Raw genomic sequence first — 24708 nt, 5'->3', positions numbered from 1 at the left:
TGTGGACACTACAAGATATTTATGAGATATGTATGGTAAATGATGTTGGTCTGTGCTTTTCAGAAATCTTGCCCTCTTTAGCTTTAAGAGACTTCCAGTACAGAAAAGTGATGTTATCTAACAGTTGGCTTGGCAATTTCTGTAATTCCATGGAAGCAGATCTTATTAAATTGTGGAATAATTTAAGGCAGATGAGAATTTGTTTGGTAATGATAGTCTACATCTAAGTTATAATGGGGGTAAATTGATGGGTAAAACGTACTGTGGTATTGTGAGGTATTTTGTCGACTCCTCACAGGCCATGCAGTTAGAAATGTTTAAGGAACATTAAAGAAAGAACTGAACATTTATTATAGAAATGTTAGGAGTCTGAATCGGGAAATAAATGAGCTATAAATTATTTGCATGAAAGAAAGATAGAATGTAATAGTGGTTAGTGAACCATGGGGATGTAAAGGAGATTCACTTCATGGTTATTTATCATATTATTGTTTGAGGGAATGTAAGATGGGAGGGGTGATGGTATTTGTGATAAGTGAAGTACCAGTAAGAGTGATTGTGGTTGACCACATTCTGGATTTTTTTGTTTCTAGAACTGTATGTTACTGGGACAGTTAACCCTATATATCTGTTAGCCTGTTACAAATGCCCACCCATGTCAATTAATGAACAGTGTCAATACATGACTGAGTTAAATGAGATTGTAAAATATGATATCATATTAGGATATTTTAACTACCCTAGGATTAAATGGAATGAAGAAACAACTGGTTTACATGTAGAGGAAGAATTTTTGGAAGTTTGTATGATTAACAACTTTATTCAATTAACTGACTTTCTGACTAAGTTACTTAATACTGTGGATGTATTACTAATATCAGTGATAAGTTATTTAACATTAAACAGTTGCATCTGCTTGGGAACTCTGACCATAATACTCTTGAATTTCTGCTTAGGATAAGTGAATATATTAAATCTCATTTAAGGATTGTATATGATAAGTCATTAATATTTGATTTAGAAACAATCTCCCAAATTATCGCAGTCAATCAAGCTAATTTAGTTGAGGATGGGACTATTTTTAGTTGGAACAATTTTGAGTGTATTATTAGAGCACACCTTGATAAGTGTAAAAATATTATTTCTAGAGGACATGGAAGAGATGTACACCCTTGATGGAATATAACTGATTCAAAGCTATTTAGGAAAAAGAAAAACATTATATCATCTAGAAAAACTATAAGAATAGAATTGCTAAAAGGGCATATAATTTGGCCAGTAGAGGATTAAGGGCAGAATTATTTAAGTTTGACAAAAAGGAAACTTGAATTGAGGATGTTGTCATCAAACTCTATGAAGAATTTTTATTGCTATGTTAACCACCCAAGGATTAAGGTTAGAAAATTTGGTCTAATACACTATGATAAGGAAACAATCTATGCAGGAACTAAATTAGAAAATATTTTTAATAAATACTTTCAGATGAGTAAAACAATAGAAGTAAATGATCAGCCAGATGTGAGAATACCAGTCTGTGGCATATATGATCGTCCCATTATTAGTTTGAACTCTATTAGGTACTCCTTAGGATGTATTAAACAAGACAATGGAATGGTTCCTGACAATTTCCTTGGCTTATTTTGAATAACCTGCAGTAAATTTATTTCTGCATCTATTATTTATTCAATAAAATATTATTACCGGGCTATCGATGTACCATCTAGCTGTAAATCCACGGATGTAATATCTATTCATAATGGAGGACCAGTGGACAGTATTATGAATTATAGACTAATCAGTCTTAATTTAATTATTGGCAAATGTTTGGAGAGGTAACTATTAACAGTTAGTATACAAGCACTTCCAGTTAGTTTAATGGATATAACTCAACCTGGCTTCATGAGGAAGAGGAATCACTCTACTTTCACTAATCTGGTTAATTTTATGCACCAGTGTCTTTGGCAGCAATAGTTGTTTACACAGATCTTTCCAAAGCCTTTGACAGTATAGCGCGTCATATTATCATCGATGTAATGAATAAGCATTAAATTAAATCTTATTTGGTACATTGGGTTGCTAACTGGTTGGATGATATATTACAAAGAGTTAAAATTCAGAATTATATATCTGACTGTTTCAGTGTGAGCAGAGGTGTTCCTCAAGGCTCAGTACTGGACCCCTTTTTGTTTAACATAGTCTTCTCATTAAAATCAAGATTTCAAAAGGTATGGATGGGTAAATATTCCAATGATATAAAGATGGGATGTGTGATTACTGTTTCTAAAAATATTGACTGCTTTAATCAGTATATGAAGCAGATTACACTTTGGTTAAAACAACATGATGTGAAAGTTAATACTGAAAAAAGTGGTGTTCTTATATTGTAGAAAATAAATATCAACAATGCTATTAAATTAGGACACAAGCTGATGGGATATAAAAATTTGGGCATAATATTGAATAACAACTTAACTATAGGAGACACATTCAAAATATGAAAGTAAGTGCCTCTAGAGTTTTGGGGTTAATTATTAGGAGCTTTGACATAAAGAATAAAGAATTTTTTAACAAAATAATTTATAACATTTGTTCAACCAATTATTGTACATATGTTGTTTTGCATGTTTAACAAATGCTTTCTATTATTACATGAGGGTATACAACAAAAGTTTATTAACAGAGTCATAGAGGTCATGGGAAATTCCTACATCTCTACATCACAAACTTTGAGACTGTTTTCTATCAACTACAGGTACCTATGAGGCAAATTATGCATAGCATACAAAACCCTTATGAATGAAGAGTTAAACCTGTTTTTGAACTTAGAACTGACAAATGCATGTATAAACAGTAGAGGAATATGTTACACTTATAAAGTGGGAAGATGTAGGACTGTCTTGAAATCTAGGTATTCATCCTAGTTATTGTTTGCATGTGTAATAGACTCCCTTTAGTTGTACGTCAACCACATTCATTGCAATTGTTTAAAAAGAATTTAGGCACATGGGTAGGGTGTAGAGCTTTGTCTATGGATATGGAGTCTGTGTTATACATGGCCCTTGGCCTTAACAGAGTTTATTATAAATGACTGAACAATTAAACAATTGAACAATATGTGTCTACAAAGACCCACAAGTCAGTTGTTACTTATGGTGCTAGGAATACCTTCAGACATAAAATGTGTTTGCTTGGGTTGGCTTACAGATAGGTTTCAAACTTGTTGCACTACAGAACATAAGTGTAATACAAGCTATGTGTGAATATAAACCTTGTCCTCACAACTTAGTGTATATATATAATAGCTAAGTTCCAGAGATTAAGATGTTTAATTATGCATGTGGTAGAAGGAGTCTTTGATGCCGACTCCCTGTCACCTCTAGATAAGAATGGGAACATTCTGGGAAAAATATCACAGAAATTAATTTATCAAGGTTGTTGTGAGACTTGCTAATTAACCATTTCTAAAGCATATTAACAATATGACCTTCAAATATAGACAGTAAACTAAAATGTCTTGAGATGAAAATATTTATAACCAAAGCAGGACACATGAAGGTAAAAAAACATTCTGAAAACAAGAGGAATTTTTTTATACCAGATTATCACTGTCAATTCTTGGCTGGAAAACATTAAATGTCAAAGAAGTTACTGCAAAATGAATTAAGGAACACATTTATTCTTTAAGAATTAAGGATGAAAATAATGCTTTGCATAAACATACATTGGTTTGTAGTTTATTTAATAATTTTTATTTTACTGTTTTATAACATGTAACTTTAGATTACAGAGGGGTTTGTTATAAGAATTTTCTTGAAATGAGAGAAACACTGTGACAAATGAAGTTACAAGCAGATAAGTTTCCAGGGTTATGTGAGACAATTAATATTAAATGTATTTTTACATAATAAAAATTTATATAAAGTAGTACTGATATTAAGTGATATAGATTTATTTATATTATAATACTATCTTTATTGTAGCTTTAAATGTTTATTTAATGATTTAATTGATGTTAGCTGTTCATTGGATCATTGTAGTTTAAAAATAATAGTTTATTGTGGTCTGGTATTCTAATAAAGTCCCTTGTGGTTGAAAGTAGTTAATGAATGAAATGGCTTCCAAGTTTTTTCTTTGGTGTTTTTTCGGGTGATTTCTTTGTTAGTTTTAGTTTTGTTTTTTTTTTCACCTGACCCTTTTTAGTTTTTTTTTTTTTTTTATGTTGGTGGTTTTAGTTTGCTGGAAGATTGGGTATGGCATCGTATCAAAAAAAATAATGGGAAGGCGACCTTAAAGGTACATTCCTTTCTGGATGACATGCATTCACCATTTGTGGATATACAAATTAGTTTAGAAGGACTCAAACTGTGACTGCCCTTATTTTTGAATTAACAGTATGTTCCCACCACCTCTCAGGTTGTGTTTGTTATGGTTGATTTAGTTGTTGGGAGTAGTGGTCATAAAACATTTTTTACAGTTATGGAACCTATTGAATCAGCTGTAGGTATAAGTACTGGTGTGGGACATTTGTTTTTGCCAATATGTCCAACCCCTTTAATAATTAAATATTTTTCAGTGCATGGTACTGGTAACAGCAATAGTGGTTTTGGGGGGCTGAAAGCTCTATTAAGAACATTTGAAAATAAACTAGTTAAATGTCAGAGTCTTATTTATGAAAATTATTACTTCCATTAATGTATTTCAACTAAGATTGTTATAAAAGGTCTTAGAATCTATAAGTTCCATAATAAATCCCCCAAGATACTTTTTATACCAAATTGGTAGATTTCTTTAATAACAGGGGGTTGGAGTTGTTGCAACTCTTAGACCAAAATGAACAATTGATTAGATGTCTGAACACAGAATTATCAGATCTGGACAAGCAGATTTTCCCTTTGTTATTAGGTAAACAGGTCTAGTATTCTATGACTGTATATTTACCAGTGTTCGCATATCTGGTCTTACTATTATTGAGAAGAAAAAGAAAAAAATATTGAAAGACATCACTGCATATAATAAAGGTACCACCTGTCCCCTTCCGGTTTGTTTTACACAGGGAAACAAAATGTCAACCTACTTGGCAGTACAAAGAATGCAGTATCTCCTTGAAAGATGTTTGTGGCAATGAAAACAGTTGGGATATTCATTTTTCCACCCATAATTGTGAAGATAATAATATTTATTTTATGCAGGTCAACTGTGGAGATCGGAAAGACTGGCAAATCTGGAACCCCAGGTTATTCATTCTCTGGAGTTTCATTGACATCAACAGGGAATGTCCTTCCCCATAGAAAAGGGATCCTACAAAGGGAAAGGAGGAAGCAGGAGATGCAGCAAGTAGAAACGATTGAGTCTTTGGACAGATTTATACCAGTAGCTGGTAATGTTTATAATTTTACTGATTAGACTTTAATCAATGAACAGCTAAGTTTACTCAATAAAGGTTTTTTGTTTATACCTAGCCAGTGGGCTGATTTGGCCCAAACTTTATTAGATTATAATTGTTTTGTTGTAAATTGAATTTACAGTATATTTTTAAAGACATGGAATTTTTGAACACAACATTATGAAATTCAAAAAATTAACAGCATTTAATCTTCCCTTGCAGTGTAGTATTCAGACATTATTTCATGGCTCCAGTGAAAAAGATATTGTGTAATAAGAAGGGCAATAACAGGTATTTTAATCTTACTAAAAGTGAAAGATGTGTTAATGGGGTTGAATAGAAGGTAGGATTTAAGATTTATTAAGGCAGATGAGGGTAGTGGACTGGTTATTATGTACTAGTCAGATTATATTTTAGTGAACATGTTTGAATATAGGACGGTTTCCTTAATGGACATTCATACTAAACAGAAATATATTAGAGCCATGTAGTTAGATTGGTTTGCTACTGAATATATCACTGCTGAGATTTACCAGTTCATGGTGGTGGAGTTTCCTAGAATTGCTATACTTTTCGGCATTCCTAAATGACATTTACAGCAACTTCCCTTAAGGCCTATTGTTTCAGCTTCTAGTAGTATTACTAAGAGAAAATCAATATTTTTGGATTCAGTTTTTAATCTCCTGCAGCAGAATGTTAAGGATTCTTGGGATTTGTTTGGATTCTTTAGGAACATTTCAGTTTGGTACTAGTCAATCCACCTTAATCATTTTAGATGTGAAATCTCTGTATACATGTATTCCTGCTAGTGGGAAAAGTTTAGAGTTTTTAATGTAGTTTTTGTCTAGTAAGACTAATTTCAAGAATAATATGATTAGCACTTTATTAATGGAAGTTATGTTGGAAAATATTTTTTTTATGTTTAACAGCAAATATTATCAACAGTTGAGAGGTGTGGCTATGGGTGCTTCTGTAGCGCCATCATTTGTGAATCTCGTTATGGGATGTTAGGAATCCCAAATGCTGATGAATTTGACTTTTTTTTAAACAATATATTTGTTTTTATAAAACCTAGAGAATGTCCATTACTGATGGTTCATATATTGATATTGAACAATTTGCTGTTGACCTTTGTTTTAGGTTACGTTGGATCTACTGCACCATTTTTAGACATTTTCTTAACATGCGATGATTATAAATTTGCTAGTAAGAGTTAACGTAAAGTAGGTTTTACAAATAATTATTTCCATTTATTTAGTGCATACCCTGGTTTAATTAAGAATAACATACCTCAGTGGCAAATGGTTAGGTTATTTAGGCTTACTATGGATGATGAAATATTTTCTGAAGCTCTTAATGAGTTGAGTGAGATGTTTTGTTTTAGGGGATATAGTAGATATAAACTAGAGTCCACTGCAAATGAAATTAAAAGTAAAAGAAATGACTTTTTCCTCCTATATTGATGGCAGGCATTCCTAGTAAAATTAATTGTAGTAAACATTATAATAATGATTATAAGAATGCCTTTGTCTTGCAACTGGCAGTGGATAGTTTAAGTCTTAGGAATGTGATATCAGAAAACTGAAACATTTTAAAATGTAATCCTGATTTGCAGAAAATAGATAATTCTGGTCCAATATTTGAATATAAAAAAAAAAATAGAGTCATAAAAGCATTTTTAGAAAATACCTAATTTAGCTACAAATAAACAGAAAGTTACGTTCAAATATGGTTTTTGTAATGTTTGTACTTTTGTGTTAGAAGGACCTAATATTGTTCGACCACATTTTAATAGATATATACACAAACATGTGAATTGTAATACTGCTGGGATGATATATATTGATATATAATACTTTATATATTGGGATAACCACACATAGGCTACTCAAATGAATTCAGGAACATCTTTATTCTATAGGGATTAAGGATGAAAATAATTCTATGTAAACATACATTGGTTTGTAGTTTACTTAAGAAATTTTATTTTTCTGTCAGAATGTGTACCTTTAGATTATAGATGGGGTTGTTATAAGAATGTGGTTGAAATAAGAGAAACACTGTGGCAGATGAAGTTAGTATTGATATTAAGTGATACAGAGTTATTTATACTGCAATATTTTTTGTACCTTTAAATGTTTATTTAATGATTTAATTGATGTCAGCTGTTCATTGGATCATTGTAGTTTAAAAAAATTGTGGTCTGGCATTCAAACCTAGAGCTGTTGGACATGCTACACATAAAGAAATCCCAATCCCTCAGAGACACACGCTCCAGGGATCTAAACCTTGTCATCACAATGAACAAAACATGCTGGAGGGATAGGTTCTTGACTCAGAGATTCCCCAGACTCTGGAATAGACTGCCTATACATGCCAAGCAGAGTGTCTCTTTGGCCCTCTTCAAAAGGAACCTTAATGATTGGATGGTAGATAGGAAATTCACCCCGGGGATCATGTCAGTCGCCCTGCTAGACAGGGCTCCAGGGAAGTAAATACTGTGGGAAGAAATTGCCAAGGAATTGTTATGGCTAGGCTTGTATAGGCCCTAGGGCCGATAGCCTAGTACCAACCTATGAACCTATGTTGTGGATGAAAGCACTTAATGAATAAAGTGGCTTTCCAATTTTTTGTTGGAGTTTTTCAGTTGATTTTTTCATTGGTTTTAGATTTTTTTTCACCTGACCGTTTTTACATTTTTTTTTTGTGTTACTGTCTGCTTTGCTTAAGTTTATCATGGTGTATCATACAGAAGAAAAGACTGCACAGTAGCTGTTGTAAACAAAGATTGGCATTCTCTAGGTTTCACTTCTGTCATTCTGCATAATCTGTTTAAATACATTTCTGAGGTTAGCAAAAGCATGTGAGATACACATGTATCCTCAGTCTGTCCCTAGAAGGTCCCTGTGACAAGTATAGTAAGGATTATACATATTTAGTCGCCTCACAGCAAGAGGTTCTCCAGTTCAATCCTCGGCTGGGGTGCCTTCTGTGCGGAGTCTGCATGTCCTTCCTGTGGTCACGTGGGTTTCCTCTGGGTGCTCCAGTTTCCATCCACATCCCAAAGACATGCTGTAGGTGGATTGGACACTCTAAATTGTCCCTAAGTGTGAGTGTGTGCATGTGTGTGCCTTCTGTGGAAGGTTGGGCACCAGGCTGGCAACTCGACACTGTAAAACTCCACTGCCAATCATGAGTGGACAGGTGATCCGCTGTGGTGACCCCTAACCTGGAAAAGCTGAAAGAAGAAGATACATACTCAGTATCCACAGGGCTAAGAAGGCCACGCATCACCCCAGTACCCCTGTAGGGGCCATACATATTTAGTAAGATCCTTAAAATATGCCTGTCCACTCTAAATCTGTCAAGTATTTCCTGATGATCAAAATTATGATGAGTGAGTCACCTTCTTGGTTGGTGAACATCTCTGGATGCAAATGGATTTGGCTTGAAAAAGACACGCAGTGCACACTGAAATAGATAGTCTGGCAGCAAGGGAAAGCATCTTTACTAATTTAAAAGGTATTATTCCTGATTTTGTAACGAATCTGCACATATCTTGGAAATGCATCAAATACTGACTCTGAAATGCAAACAGGTTTGAGAAGAGCTTATTAACATATGAGGATTTACATCTTATTTTTTGTTCATTTGCTTAAGTTTATTCAAGGTCATTGCAGATTAGCATAAGTAGCCTCTATGAAATGCTCCTATGCTACTCAAATGTGCAAACAGCTCAGATTGCCTTCATTTGTTTGCAGAATGTCTATGAGTACCACCCCATGTTTTATTTTTTCTTCAGTTGTACATTTCTAAGTGGAGAATGTGCACAATTAAAAGATATCCATGAATCCAGGTGTATAAATTGCATCCTATCTTCTATGACAATCTCATGAACAGTACCATACATGGAGTTTATAAGTAAATAGGAAATGGAAAAAGATAACCACATACACCAAGGAACAATTTAGATTAACCAATCCACCTCCTGAATGTATTTGGGATGTGGTGGAAACAAGAGTACCAGGAGAAAACCCATATGAAAACAAGGAATGTCATAAAAATGTGTAACTAGCTGCAGAGAAGGAAAAAGCCAAAGCTGTCAAATACAGATCATTTTTAAACTCTGATCTGCATCTCATTATAGAGCATAACTATCCATTTTAGTCAGTGGTTAAGCACAGTATAATGAAGCTGCAATTAAGTTGTATTACATACAATGTCATATACCTGTCTGATATCAAAATTGTTTTTATGCTCAGCAAAGAGACTTTTATGGTGAAGAATTAAAAGCTGGTATGCTGTAGTCTCACATAAAAATGCAGACTGAATTATTTTAACAGCTTTTAAAACTGTTTGTCCATCAGAATTGCAATTAGCTTCTGACTGTTAAATGTGTGGCAATGTTAAGTGGTTTGCTCTTTCAAAGATGAGACACGTTTTTTGCTCCTGCACTTTTTTCTGTAACTAATAATACATCAAAGAAGATGACAATCTATGTACTTCAAAGAGTTATGATTGAGTCTGTGATGAAGACTAAGGCATTATGTGTTCTCAACCTGGATGCCAAGATTCACTTCTTGGGCATCACTATCAAGATGAACTTCCCAACATCCATGACTCAAACACAAAATAACTTGGCTATGATCAGAAATCCTCTGTATACTGGATTCTACTTACAGCTGTTTTCATCTCATACAATCAGCAACTGATACCAGATTTTCTTAAACATAGTACTGCTGTTCAAATCCAGTACTGGAACTGAACTTCCAGCCGCAGTAGTGAATAGCCTCATATTCAGCATCTTTATATAGGTGCCTCACTTTTGAATCTGTGGCAGATTATTCCTGGTTACATCATAGAGATGCAAGGGAAATAAATTTGACTTCAAATGAAATTTAAGCAATTGTTACCATATTCTTCAAGACACTTAAACCTGTCGAAGTGTCAACATCAGATTATCCCTCCTTGTTTTTTTCAAACAAAGCAAATGTTGCCATAAAGTAATAATTATGCATTCAGTGTCATTACCTTACAAACATTTTTCATCTCTTAAATTAGACACAAACCAGTATTTGTAGAACTGGAAAATCATAACACCTCATGAGCTTTCTGTGCATTGCCAATTAAGCGCTGCACTAAACTGATTTCTGTGCAAGTCACTGTGAATTTATAAATAACTTATTTAAAATGATATATTTTCATAAGGATTTTTTAGAACTGTAAGTATTTTTAAAGTGAATTGAAACACACACACACATACACACACACACACACACACACACACACACACACACACACACACACACACACACACACACACACGGGCGAGTGCCATTATGAGCGATCATTCACAATAAAATATATTAATTAACCTGTCAACCTGTAACAGAAAGATGAGAGCTTACCCTTATACACATAAAGCAAATATGCTGAATTTCTGTATTCCTTGGGAATTTCTGACCAATGCTAGCTATCCATATATATATATATATATATATATATATATATATATATATATATATATATATATATATATATATATATATATATATATATATACACACACACACACACACACACACACACACACACACACACATTAGAAAGGCAAAAAGAAGCATGATCATTGCTAATTGTTAGTGGTCATATTAATCAGACTCTACAAACTCACCAATACAGCATTTCAAAAAAGGGCAGTGTCTTTACAGACAGTCCCCCAGATTCAGCAAGCTCTGCATGGTGTGCTGGAATATTGCAAGAGCTATTGGACGACATGCACGAGCACTTCTACACTATTCCTGCACGGACGCAGCTCCTGTATGCTAATTACCCCATTTGCAGGTGAAAACAATGCAAATGAGGTGAATTAGTGATCCAGGAAGCAGGCAGCCATCTCTGCAGGAATAATGTAACCTGCAGAAATGTATTCGGCTACTAGCCAAATACATTTCTGCAAATTACAAAACGGAGGCATGACAGCTCCAAAGAAAGCATGTATTCAATGTAGCAGGCATGACAATGGCCAAATAACTTTAATTTTTTTTTTTTGGCTGATTTCAGCAGTTTAAGCATGGAGCAGCAGTGCGCAAATGGGATTGGCCCGAAAATAAGAAAAAAAGTTGGAAATAAGCTTTTAAACCAAAATCAGCATTCTGCCATAATAGTCAATGGCATGCATTACACAACAATACCATGGAATAGTGGTTGCTAAGTGGGAAGGCTGAGTGTCAGTTTTGTAACCATGCATTACATTAGCAGTCAGTTTTATGCAAATGAGGGGACTGATACTAAATCACAGATTTCCCCTCACTGTTAGCTTGCACCCAACCGTGTAGGTGCAGCAACACCATGGTATAAGCATAAAAGGTAGATGACCTCATAAAGTGGAGTGTCATGCATACTGTAAGCTTATTGGAGCTCTGTGGCCCGTGTTTGCCCTTAGCTAAGCACAGCTAAGGAAGAGGTGTGTGTCTGAGGCTGCCTAACAGTGTTTACATTGCCTAAATAGGTGTGTGCACCGCACACCAGGTTTTAAACAAAAAAAAAAAAAAAAAACAGGAAATGCCAGCTCTGTTCACATCTGAGTACTTGGTATGCGCAGCCGCCTTGGGGCTTAAACGGGAAGGCAACGGGAAGGGAAAACAGCAGTAGAAAGGCAATCAAGGAGAACTAGCATAGCTGGCAGGTCAAATGTATCAGAATCAGCCAATTACACAGGCAGCAGCCCAGCCCAGCACACTACTATAAACTATGCAAACACCTTTCACTCTGTTTTTTCCCACAAACTCTACACCACTAGTGTACACAGACGGGGAAATTTTAACTGAGAAAACTAACAAAATGATAGGGGCTGTTGTCACTTTCATACATCAATATGTGGAAGAGGCTGAGGGTGGTGAGGATGAGAATGCTGATGACCAACCCACAGTGAGGGGAAGGAGAAGAGTGTACAGACCCAGGGTAACCTACCAGGGGCTACATGAGCTGGAGATAGTGGAGCGCTACAGGGTGGACAGGGACATCCTACAGCAAATTGTTGAGCTGTGCCGGCCACGCCTCACACACAGAACCAACAGAGGGGAACCCATTCCAGTGGATACCAAGGTATGTGTAGGCTTAAGAATATTAACCACAGTTACCTTCCAAAGGCCAACTGGGGATATCATGGGGATCTCACAGGCATCAGCATCCAGGTTACTCCACCAGATCTTGGATGCCATGTCAGCACATGTAGTGAGCACATATATTTCCCCAACACTCATGAGGCACTGCCCAGCAATATGCGTCTCTTCCACCAAATAGCAGAATACCCTGAGGTAGTGGGTGCTATAGACTGCACACACATACACATCAAAGCACCACCTGGTGAGCAGGGTAGGGTCTACATAAACTGAAAGGGCTTCCCCTCCATCAACTGCCAGGTCAGGTGCGATGCCCAGGGCATTATAGGTTCATAGGTTCATAGGTAGATACTAGGCAATCTGCCCTAGGGCATTTATAAGCCTAGCCAGAGTGTATTTGGCTTCTGCCTCCCTATTAGATTAGCCTACTGTGCCTCTGTAAAGTAGGTAACAGAAGGTACCCTTTTAAGATTAGTTTACTGTGCTTCTGTCTAGCAGGGACACAGAAGAGATCCCAGGGCTGAATTTGCGATTTCCCATCCACGTGTCCAGATTTCACTTGAAGAGGGTCAGCGAAGGGCTATGTCTAATATGAATAATGAATGTGTGTGCTGGCAGCTCTGGAAGCTATCACAACTCTCACATCTGGCATATGACACAGCTGTACCAGAGATTTGCCAGTGTGGGGACATCTCATATGGCCACCTAGTGGGGGATGCTGGGTATGCACTGGAGTCCTGGCTGATGACACCCATCAGAAATGCACACACATCCAAACAAGAACTCCATAATTAGACACACGCACAAACCAGAATCATAATAGAGCATGTGTTTGGGATGCTCAAGTCATGGATCCGGTGCCTGGACATATCCGGTGGAGCCTTGCAGTACTCTCCAGCTACATGTACACAAATTTTCATTGTACGTGCCATGCTACACAATATGATCCTGTGGAAACAGCTGCAGCAGGAATAACACGGGGCAGGGCCACACAGCCCTCCACCATTGCCAAGGCCAGCACAGGCACAGAGTGACTGGAAGAGGAACAACCTGAGCCTGCCCATGTAGGCAGAAGGAGGCATGCCCAGTATGTCCAGGCTTTGGCAAAGAGGCAATGCATAGCACATACACTGACATTGTAGGAACCCAGGGAATGACACCTCTCTCTGCCTCGCACATTCAGTAAAAGGGATGCCAAACATGACACTACCTGTGCTTTACCATGTATAGGGAGTGTACTATGTGCATCCAACATAGTCAGCCCTCCAACACCATACTCAATACTGGCACAGCCACAAGGTAAGTCACTCTTCCTATCAATTGCTGAATGGAGTAGTATGTTCTGATAATTGTAGCTATGGTATGGATGTGAGCATCCAAGGGAATCAGGTGGCTGAATGGGATGGCAGCAGATAGAGGACACCTATATGGGAAGTATGAAATCCATAACAAATACTGGTATCAACAAAATAGGCAGTAGTAGACAAGGTGACAAATCCCACTGCAGTACATGTGGTAGCCCAAATGTGTGTCCATAGGACACACACATGCATGTCAGTGAGGCTCACATACCCAACAACAGCCTCAGCTAGCAGGAGAGGTGTAGATGACCATAAAGAAAGGCTGTGCTAAGGCCTCCAATTAATGGCAGTGGAGAACAGCCCCCCTCCAGACCTATACAGGCAGACTACAACAGGTCAGCCAGTTGTATGTTAGTTCTGCAGGGTAAGGAGTCTGAAGCTGAAATGCAGGTCAATAAAACCTAAGATCTGTACTCTACTGATATGCCTCTAGTCTGCATGATAGGTCAGTATACAAAATGAAATGGAAGCCAACAGAGTACCTGAAATACCAGTACAATCATAACAAATGTCTACAGTTGTCAGTTATGCCTCCCCCCCCACACAATCCTATATAGAAATGCAGTAACATGTATGTGTGGGTTTAATAACAGTGGAGCACATATTACCTGAGCTGGCCCAGTTTACAGGATAGATTGTCGCATGTGTACAATATGCAGGGCTCTGTGTATTAGGTTGTTGTGTGTTGTATACTGTGTGGAAATGGTCGGCATGTACGCAAGGAGGGTTGTGTCCCGGTGGCCTATGGCCAGTACTGTCGATGACAGGGCCATGTTCTGACAAGTGCAGTGCCAACCCCAATGCCTCCCAGCAAGACCCAATTCAGCAGTCACCCATATTCATTGTTCAGATGTCAATATCTGTCACCATCTGAAAGATGGACATGCCATGAATATGGGCCCAGACATACACACAGTACACAGGTTGAAGTACCCTAAACAGAGTACATAAAATGTAACTGTCAGCTGCACACACCTTTGGAATTGTACATACAGGTTAGCAGTACATTAGTTGTCTATGGTGTATGGAATACTGATGTAGTCTGGCCAATCACTGGCAGACCACAAAAAGCACAGTTATGAAGTAATGAGAGACTGCCTGTGTCCCCGCACAAGGCAGCATAAGGGGAATGTCCCAGATATACCTGTGAGTCAGCTGCAAGAAGCTTCCATATCACACATGCACTCAGCTCACCCCACCATCAGCCACAGGTTTATCACAGGTCATATCCCTGCTGTTGGGAATGAGTACAATATGACCCCCACTTCTGTATGGGAATACCCACAGAATGCAGCATGCTGAAGAACTGTCCCATGCAGGTGTGTCCCTAGCTGTAAGCAGCACCCTGCCAGCATCCAGAGCAATGGATTAATATGGACAGGAACTATTGCCATTAACACCTCCCACGCTTACCCTGTCACCCCAGGGGAATCCAGTGGCTCACAGCCTGTGACTATAGGAGTGAAAAAATGCACTGGCCTGCTACAGATGGCCTGCATCACTACCAAATGCCCTACAGTCCTCTGTCAAAGACGTGTGCCTCTCCTGTACTGCCAATGTTAGTTATCTCATGGGGTCCCAACTAACAACATAACACAGTCCACAGAACACAAATGCAAGGCCATATTGACAAATCCCAGTACTATGCCCACCATGTCCTACTGCATGAACTGTGGATCAACCCCTAAATAACGCTGGAAAGAAGGGACAACTATAGGGATAATTCATAGATGTCATTCGCATAATGTTAGGAAGTGGATAGAATAACAGAGTGGGGGAGTGTAAAAGCATGGACGCCATGGAGTAGAGTGTGTGAACTCTGAAACTCTGATGTGTGCCCATACTACCCCTGCCTGCAAACCCAGTAATGGGTGGCTACAGACCCACTCGTAAACCACAATGTGAAGGGGAACTGACCAGATATATGAGCCCTGCCTCTGAGTAACCTGGGTGAATCTGTACAGCTGAGAGGTATGGACACGAGGATATGGCCATTCTTTTATGTTGATAGATGTACAAGCAGGGGATCCTCAGCCACCAGAGTACCAAGGTGCTGGACCATTTACAAAGACCCATCAGCAAGTGTCTGCAGCTATCTCTCGAGAATGGCAAGAGTGTGCAAGAATATGTAGGCTGCAGAACACAATACTGGACACAGCTTCATTCATCTTGTATTTCCCAGGAAATAACTGTGAGAAAATAAGTATATCTGTCAGTAGTTGATGACATAATACATCACAGTGTAAAACAGTACCAATGTCTGAATATCTCTGCTAACACCAACCATGTAACACAAGCAGCACAGACACAATAGTTACAGTATCCCACTATCTTTCGCCCATTGTGACTCCATATTGTCAACCTATCTACAGATATCCTGCAGAAACAGGTTGCCAGCTGTAGGTGTAGAACACAAAATCCTCCACTGGAGTACAACCTACCTGGAATGGATTCACACACTCAGTACAGAAGGTCATACTGGGCAGGCTCCTACACTTAAAGAAATGAAGCCCATATCTGACAACAACAGTGGACTATACATATCTGTCAGTCGCAGATGTCAGTGCACACACACCACATTGCACACCATTCATGCTTTGCACACACATTGGATATGAATACTCACTCATATCCAAGGCCAGCTCACTATAATAGGTCAAACATACACATACAGAGATGTGAGGAAGAAAGAAGCAGACAGTGACAAAGAGATTGCTATCATGAGGCCTGTCCCACCCACAACACATCCAATGGGCCATTATCACATGATGTGCCGATGTCAATCACTGTAGATATTTGCTTTTGGTAGTCCACAGCCCTATAGTGTCTGTGGTGCTTGTGATAACTGTGTAACATGATAGTACACATCAGTATTCATCTATTATTTGTATGCCCTGTCCTGTCAAATATAAAGTTGTGTGTGACTGAGTGTTGTGTGTGTGTGTGTGTGTGTGTGTGTGTGTGTGTGTGTGTGTGTGTGTGTGTGTGTGTGTGTGTGTGTGTATGTGTGTGTGTGTGTTTCCAGAGGAATGGTTTAAGGCCCATTCACATACACTGCACTTCCCATAGCCCATGTTAGCACTCATGCCATTTCTTTGCCCCATAATCTCTGTGACATGTGTGATAACTGCATAATGCTATAGTGTAACATACTAGTTAGGTAGGAGTTCTAATCCCAGACATAGCAACTGTGAAACTATGTGTATGTGTGTAGAGATCAATGATTTTGAGGCCATTCACACTCACTACACCTACCATTGCCCTACTTTAGCAAGCCTGCTGATGTCAGTCACTTCGAAATACCCATTTGGACAAGGGCCAGTCCTATAAGCTCCGTGAAGAGTGCAATAACTGTGTAATGCTACAGTGTAACATACTAGTTAGGTAGAAGTTCTAATTCCAGATATGGCAACTGTGAAAGTGTGTGTGTGTGAGTGTGTGTGTGTGTGTGTGTGTGTGTGTGTGTGTGTGTGTGTGTGTGTGTGTGTGTGTGTGTGTGTGTGTGTGTGTGTGTGTGTGTAGGTTATCAGTATCCTGTGTGGAGGTTGCTTTGATTGTGTAATAACAGGATGCATTGTGGGCTGGTTTTTGCTAAATTATTATATTGAGGACCTAGTATATGTCACAAAGACCACCTTACAAGGACAACAGATGTCAAACACCAGAGAGGATGCTGTAGACAATCCATAGCCCTACATGTGACATTATGGATTGATGAACAATATAGGCAACCCTTGTATTACTCAGAGAACACTCTCCACCCATGTCTCATGCACAAACACACTTGGCTTGGAAACAACCACTATATTGGTAGTTCCCTGCATATTGCCTCACAGATAGTAACCACGGTGTGATTGCAGTGGACTACATGCCTGTTGACCACAACAGTGCCACTGACATCAGAAACTACTGTGATGTGTTACATCTCCTGACTGTGTGTTATCCAGCAAGTAAAAGGACATGACACCCGGTTTCATCCCTACAGTAGGCAAATAAATGATTACAGTGGTCCTTTTGCTATGTTCCCCACTGGATGCCTGCAACAACTGTAGAGTCTGCAAATGTAACCTACAAAGGGAATACCATACCTTATACACATGCCCTGTATGGACAGATGCCAATAACTCCACTGAATACCTGTATCATGCTGTCAATGTAGGTGCAAGCATGACCTCAGTGTGTCATTGGTATCCTGTGTGGGTGATGGGGTGATTGTGTACTGACAGGGTCCATTGCAGTGTGGGTTTTGCTACATCATTATATTGAGGACCTATATGTCCCATTGTCCACATTACAAGGCCAACAGTTTTCAAACACTGTAGAGGTTGTTGTAGACAATCCTCAGCCATAAATGTGAACAGCCATGTGCAATTACTATGTGACAGTATGGATTAGTAAACAATATAGGCAACTGTTATAATACCAAGATACCACTCTCCACCCACGAATCATACACAAAGAAGCTTGGCTCTTACTCTCTTACACCCTTCCTTTCTTACTTTGTCCCTGTCTCTGTCTCTGTCTCTCTCTCTGTCTCTCTCTCTCTCTCTCTCTCTCTCTATCTCCTCCTCTCTGGTGGATGTGGAAAAGTACATCTGTTTTGCATAGGCAGCAGCTTGAGTTTTGTAAGGAATGCTCATGATCAGCTGATGGCCTGTGCATGAATTGCAGTCCCCCACTTGCTAATTGCATGTGGAACAGCTGTGGTATCATTCCTACAGCCAATTGCATGGAAACACACTCCTATAACTAAGCATGTCATGTGGGTGTTGGCCCTTTTCCTTCACTGTGAGCAGGACTTCACGTGGGTGTTGGACAAACAGCATCACAGAGGGTAGCTGGAAATACCTCTTACAACATACACTGTGGAGACAGGCCAACAAACAGGAGGGGGATGTTCCAGACATGGGGACAGAATGTAAGTATTGCTGTTATACAATTGAAGTAATGTTTGTTTAACAGGGTTTGTGTGGATATGGCTGTTCTACATTATTTAAAGTCTGTCATGACAGTGTTATGCGGTTGAGGAAACTCTCACCTGTAGGGCTATCTACAGACTATCCAGAGTTTGGAGTCATACATGTGGTGTTACTCACACATTTCCTATATTTAGAAATGCAGTAGCATACTCTGATGATTGCACTCAGTACATGGTGACATCCATGTGAGTTACTGACTTCATATCCCTCAGAAGAGATACGTCACAACAAACCCTGTTATACCATAACATTTCTCAGTTTATCACAACAATATGTCAATACTGGCCCTGTGTTTGTACCTCTGTCCCCAATGTCTGTCATCCTTTGTCCATATGTCATGCAGTAAGAGGTGCATAATGTACAGTACATCATTATTTACTGACATCATACCTGATAACAAGCCAGTGAGATATCAGACTGCTAGACATGTTATGTATAGTAGTCCTTATATTTGAGGACAAAACTTGGACATTCTGTTGTAGTGTGTACAATAGTGAGGTCTGTGTACTTATGGTGATTGTTGACAGTGTGTGTATTGTGAATATGTTACTTGGCCTGTGTACAGACTGTGGTAGATGTCATTGTTCTTGGTCCTGTTCTATCTGATGTTGCATGCTGCTCCAGTTTATGGTACCCTATCAGCGTACATGTTTGTAGGGCCAGACCGACACGTCCCATACCACACTTAGGCATCAGACTATACTGTGTATTGGCCCATTATATGTTCGGTTACTGTGTGAGTGGCTCATATGAGGGTGGTTTTGTTCACACAGTCCATATACTATAATATTACTTAGGCTTACCATAATGTGACTGTGACTGTATTCAGACTGGTTGTGGGTATGCACTTTCACACTGGTGTATGTTACTCCATGCTGTTACATGCCTATAGTGCCTGCTATATTTGCAAGTACATGTGTATTCCCCCATAGAAAACTTTGGTCAGTGTTGTGGCAGTATGCCTGTAGTTTGTACAGTGCTTTGTGACATATCTAGCAGCTCAGTGTATTTACTACCTAGTGTGATGTTATGTCCAGATATTTGTCAGATGTACTGTTGCCTGGCCACCATAACTGTTGTGTATTTCTGACAAAGCAGTGGGATGCTGTAAAGATGTATGTCACTAACAATTGTGAAGTATGTGGGCTTAGGACCTTTACTCCTCTGGTTACTATGTGTTAGGACAGACAGGGCTGTGTGAATGCATCAACTGTGTGAGCTTATCTATTCCAGTATTTTTGTGATGTCCCCATTTACATTGCTGTAAACATCCACTTTGTCAGGATTGGTCCACACGTCTTGCACTAAGGAGTTCTGTGTATACCTCTGCACTGACCAGATTGTGTCAGACTGTCCATGTTTATTGGTCATATCTCTGCTGTATTCCACAGTATCATTACTGTGATTTGTGTGGTACTTCACTATGATGATCTTATGAGGTCTGTCAGTAACTGATAGCGTACATGTCAGTATCAGAAGTGACTTCCCACACAACATGTCTGTTAACACAACCCCTGTTCCTGTAGCAACATTCAACATTTATACGTGCAATACTTACATGACATCCCCTTGCACTAAGAGGTTGTGACGATTGGTGCTGAGGTGTGACTCCACTACATGTTATGGGCATATGTTTTATATATATATATATATATATATATATATATATATATATATATATATATATATATATATATGTGTGTGTATGTGTGTATTTATATATATATATATATATATATATATATATATGTGTGTGTATGTGTGTATTTATATATATATATATATATATATATATACATATATATATATATTTTTATATATATATATATATATATATATATATATATATATATATATATATATACACACACACACACACACACACACACACACACACACACACACATATATACACCTGCTGTGGCACTTCTGCCAGGGGCATGATGGCCAGCAGCCCTCCTACGAGCACCCCTGTACATCTGCCTGTGTGGTAACTTGCCAGTCATCCGGCTATGGCTGCTGTGTACAGACACACTTGCCATAGTCACCACACTGTCCTGTCCCATGCCACCACCCACCAACTGTCCCTCAACTATGGCCACTTGTGATGGGGTATGTATAGGCAATGTGACTGTGTGTGGGGATGGGGTGGATAACAGTGGGATGTCAACTTATGACACAGCTTCAGCCCTTGACAACCCCACCTGTGCTTCACCATACCTATCATCATTGTCAGAGTCTGTATGGGCACTAACGTCAGTTTGCCTGCAGAAGGAACCCTGACCCATCTCACCACCTGTAAGGGGAAAACAAAAAATGTACTTTAAGACCTGTACATCATTGCTTACCTCTACACACATGCATAAACACAAACGCACACATGCACACACATGCTTACAGGTGAGGTGGCACAAAGATATTACACAGACCTCTCATTACCCAACTGTCAACATGCATGACATATGACACTCAAAAGCATGCACTGCAGCTATACTCAATCCCTGTTAGCAGCATTATACATCTCTGTAATGCATGAGTTGTGTTAGTAGGTGATGCCCCTTTCCCTGGAACACACTACAACCATATACACAGTATTGCTGTGCACGTGTGCAGCACCCTGGCATGTCCTGTGCATCATATCTCACAAGTGTACGCACCATTGTTGAATGTGTATATGTGTGGCAGTTATGTTTGCTCTGTTGCTCACAGCCCCCATGTGTTTGTCTGACATATATCTGGGATGAAATGAGGACAGATGTCAATAGTGAATGCCTGACGTCTGATTTGCAGATCTCATCATCAGCAGTGCATTTATGCGCAATAAAATCCAATTACAATGACAACCTTCAAACCTTACTGTGGCTATGAGGAGTGTACACACCCTTATTGACATGCCACCCTCTTCCTTGATATGCCATGAGGCCACAAGACTGCATATGTTAACATTACACACACCTGATATGTTTCATATGACCTGTGCAATCAAATGCAGTCTCAAACAAATGTGTTAGTTGTGCAGATGCTGATTGAGATGCATACAATATATGGGTTGCATAAGTGTGCACACTCTTAACATGATGGTTTGTTGCAGCACCTGTTAAGTGAACTACAGCAGTCACTATTCCTGGAAGGGATATACTAGCATGGCACATCATCGCTTGCCATTATTCGGTCACTCCTCCCTACAAATGTCCCCCAACTCTGCCAGATTGCAAGGTCAGCTCATGTGCACAGCCCTTAGAGGTCACATAGTGCCTTCACTATTGCTGTGGAGTCAGGGTTATGTCTGGCACAATGCATGACCTTGACTGTGTTCAGATACAGCCATTCTTAGTGGGCTTTGGATGTATGTTTCAGTTCACTGTTGTGTTTCAGGATGACACCCCTTCCCATCCTCAGCCTTTTTGCAGATGCTTGACAACTATGGGCCACACATGAGTGCCATTTTGCAGTGTTCCAAATTCAGAACACCATGTCTGCTGGCCTAGTTCCCGCTAATGAACAGCAAACCTAAAGGTGTACACTGTCACCAGCAAAGTACAGATGGGGATGGTGGGCCTGAGGTGGAGTGAGGTGTTGCTTGTGCAGCACATGTATCTTTATTAATACTGTCTGTAGGTCTCAGCCTTGGTCTCGGTACACCATTACACATTGCAACGCATGCGTTTGGGAGACTTGATGGTATGCATATGCTACCTGGAGAGAGCCCTGGATGATGTCTCCTGTGGAACAACTCTTCCATCTGATTACCCTAACCCATAGGACACACTTATGCAAAGTCCGGGCAATTGTCGACACAGGTACTGCACAGGCAGAATTTGCTAGACATTCCTGCAAGTCCCTGAGTGTTGCTGCATGTTTCTGGGCAGCCTCTGTGACCAGTTTGCAACAGTCTTCGATGGGCATCTGTTTATTTTCTACATTAATGTTGTCCCATATTTCATCATCACATACATGCTTGCCTGCACTGTTTGCCATGGTATATGCAATGGTGAGGTAAGGCTACATCTCCCACTCCTGAGTGCTACCTTTAGGATATGGGATCCATTCCATGGTTTGTAAGATGTGTGCAAGCCACAGCTGCCTCTGTGGCAGGTGAGTGGGCAAATGTCATGGACATACTTCTTGAACAGCAGACCATTACTTGATGTGACATTGAGGACCTGTACTTGATGAATGGTGCATACTCAAGAAGAGTGAAGGCTGTCAGTACCTCAAAAGCTGCTTCCACAATATGTTATTTGGAGTGTGTGCACACATATGCTTCCAGTGTTTGTTAAGGTATGTATTCCCTATATTTGTTGTCCTCACATAGGATTCCATATTACACATTAATTGCTCATGTCAGGATCACATTACAGGTTGTAAACGTTGTGGAATGTGGTATTTTGATATGCCTTTATGTAGATCTGTAACAGTTGCCATTGTAATAGTGGTATATACACTGTTGTAGCCACTGTATAAGGGTAATGTTTCAGACATGTCCCTACTGTAGGCCATTTGTCCCACCATTATGTTCATCTCTGTCCACACATCTTGCACTAACAGGTTGTTAGTTATACTGCAGGACTCTTACATACCCTTCAGATATGCCACAATGGTGACCACCGTGATGCAGTGCAGTTAACAGCAGCAATAAGTGAAAAAATGCAGCATGCATCATGGGTAGGTGTGTTAAATGTGTGCATGGCAAATACCATGGCCATAACATGGCCGGTGTATTGGCAAACCTGAAAAAAAACTCCATACTTACCAGCTACAGGCTGCTGCCCCAGAGGTATATCAGAGGGACCTACATAGTTGTGTGAGAGATGTGATGTCAGTAGCCATACCTGTGGCATTGGTACAGGGTGGGAGCAGCATTGCAGTACATCAACAGTACAAACCCACAATACTACAGATTATGCACATCTCTTCATTACTACACTGCAGCAACAGACTATGTTATCTGACATATGCATGAAGATACTTTACAGATGAAGATGGCTAAGCAACAGTGGTCTTCTAATGTGCCCTGGGGCACCTGCAAGCTCCTCGCCCATTGTGTGGGTAGCACCCACCTCCCAATGCTATCATCAGGTTCCTGGCTTGGCTGGCAGGTGGGTGCCCCAAGGCTGGCGAGGAGCTCATCAGCATGTGTCAGTGAGGGCTGGATGGCATGACCCCTATCTGTAGCTAGCTGGTCCCTCCTAACTGCAGCAGCATGCTGACGGGCATGGCAGAAGAGGCCAGTGCGACGATGTCCACCTGCTCATAACTGCGGTTATGCAGACCAACATCTTTTACCCTGTGGATGAGCTCATTCCACAGGGCAGTCCTCTCCTGCAGATCATGGGCCGTACGCCCAAGATATCTATATATACATTTTCCCTACTGTTGAATGACTGTGCTGCATGATATGTTTTAGAAAACATCACACATATCTGCAGCTCAGATGGCTTACTGGTAAATTGATGTGGCTATGGTGTGCAGGGTCCTGGATTGCACACTTGGAAGGGCTGATAATGTATTTGCTATCCAGAACAAGGGCTGTTGGATACAGAGTGATTAATGCACATGTAAGCAGTTGTAAGCAGGTCTGAAATCGACAGTTATGTATGGTGTGAAATTTGTGTTGGGAACAGATTGCCCCTTTTTTGTTAAGGTGAGATTGGGATGTTGGGGAAGGATAGTAGGTATATTTGGGGAGGTTGGTTGGGTTGTAAGACAGACAAGACAGCATACAAGGGGGGTATATGACACATGTGGAGGGTAAACACCTTGGACAGGGAGGGGAGTTTGGAAATTGGAAGCCCATGAGCCCCCAAATGGAAACAGTGGGACTGAGTTCTCCACCCATGGGCAGTCACCACTGCACCTTC

Source organism: Protopterus annectens, chromosome 7.part0, assembly GCF_019279795.1.
Source record: "Protopterus annectens isolate FY-2018-M chromosome 7.part0, PAN1.0, whole genome shotgun sequence".
NCBI lineage: Eukaryota > Metazoa > Chordata > Ceratodontiformes > Protopteridae > Protopterus > Protopterus annectens.
Note: the sequence above shows the minus strand (reverse complement) of the source record.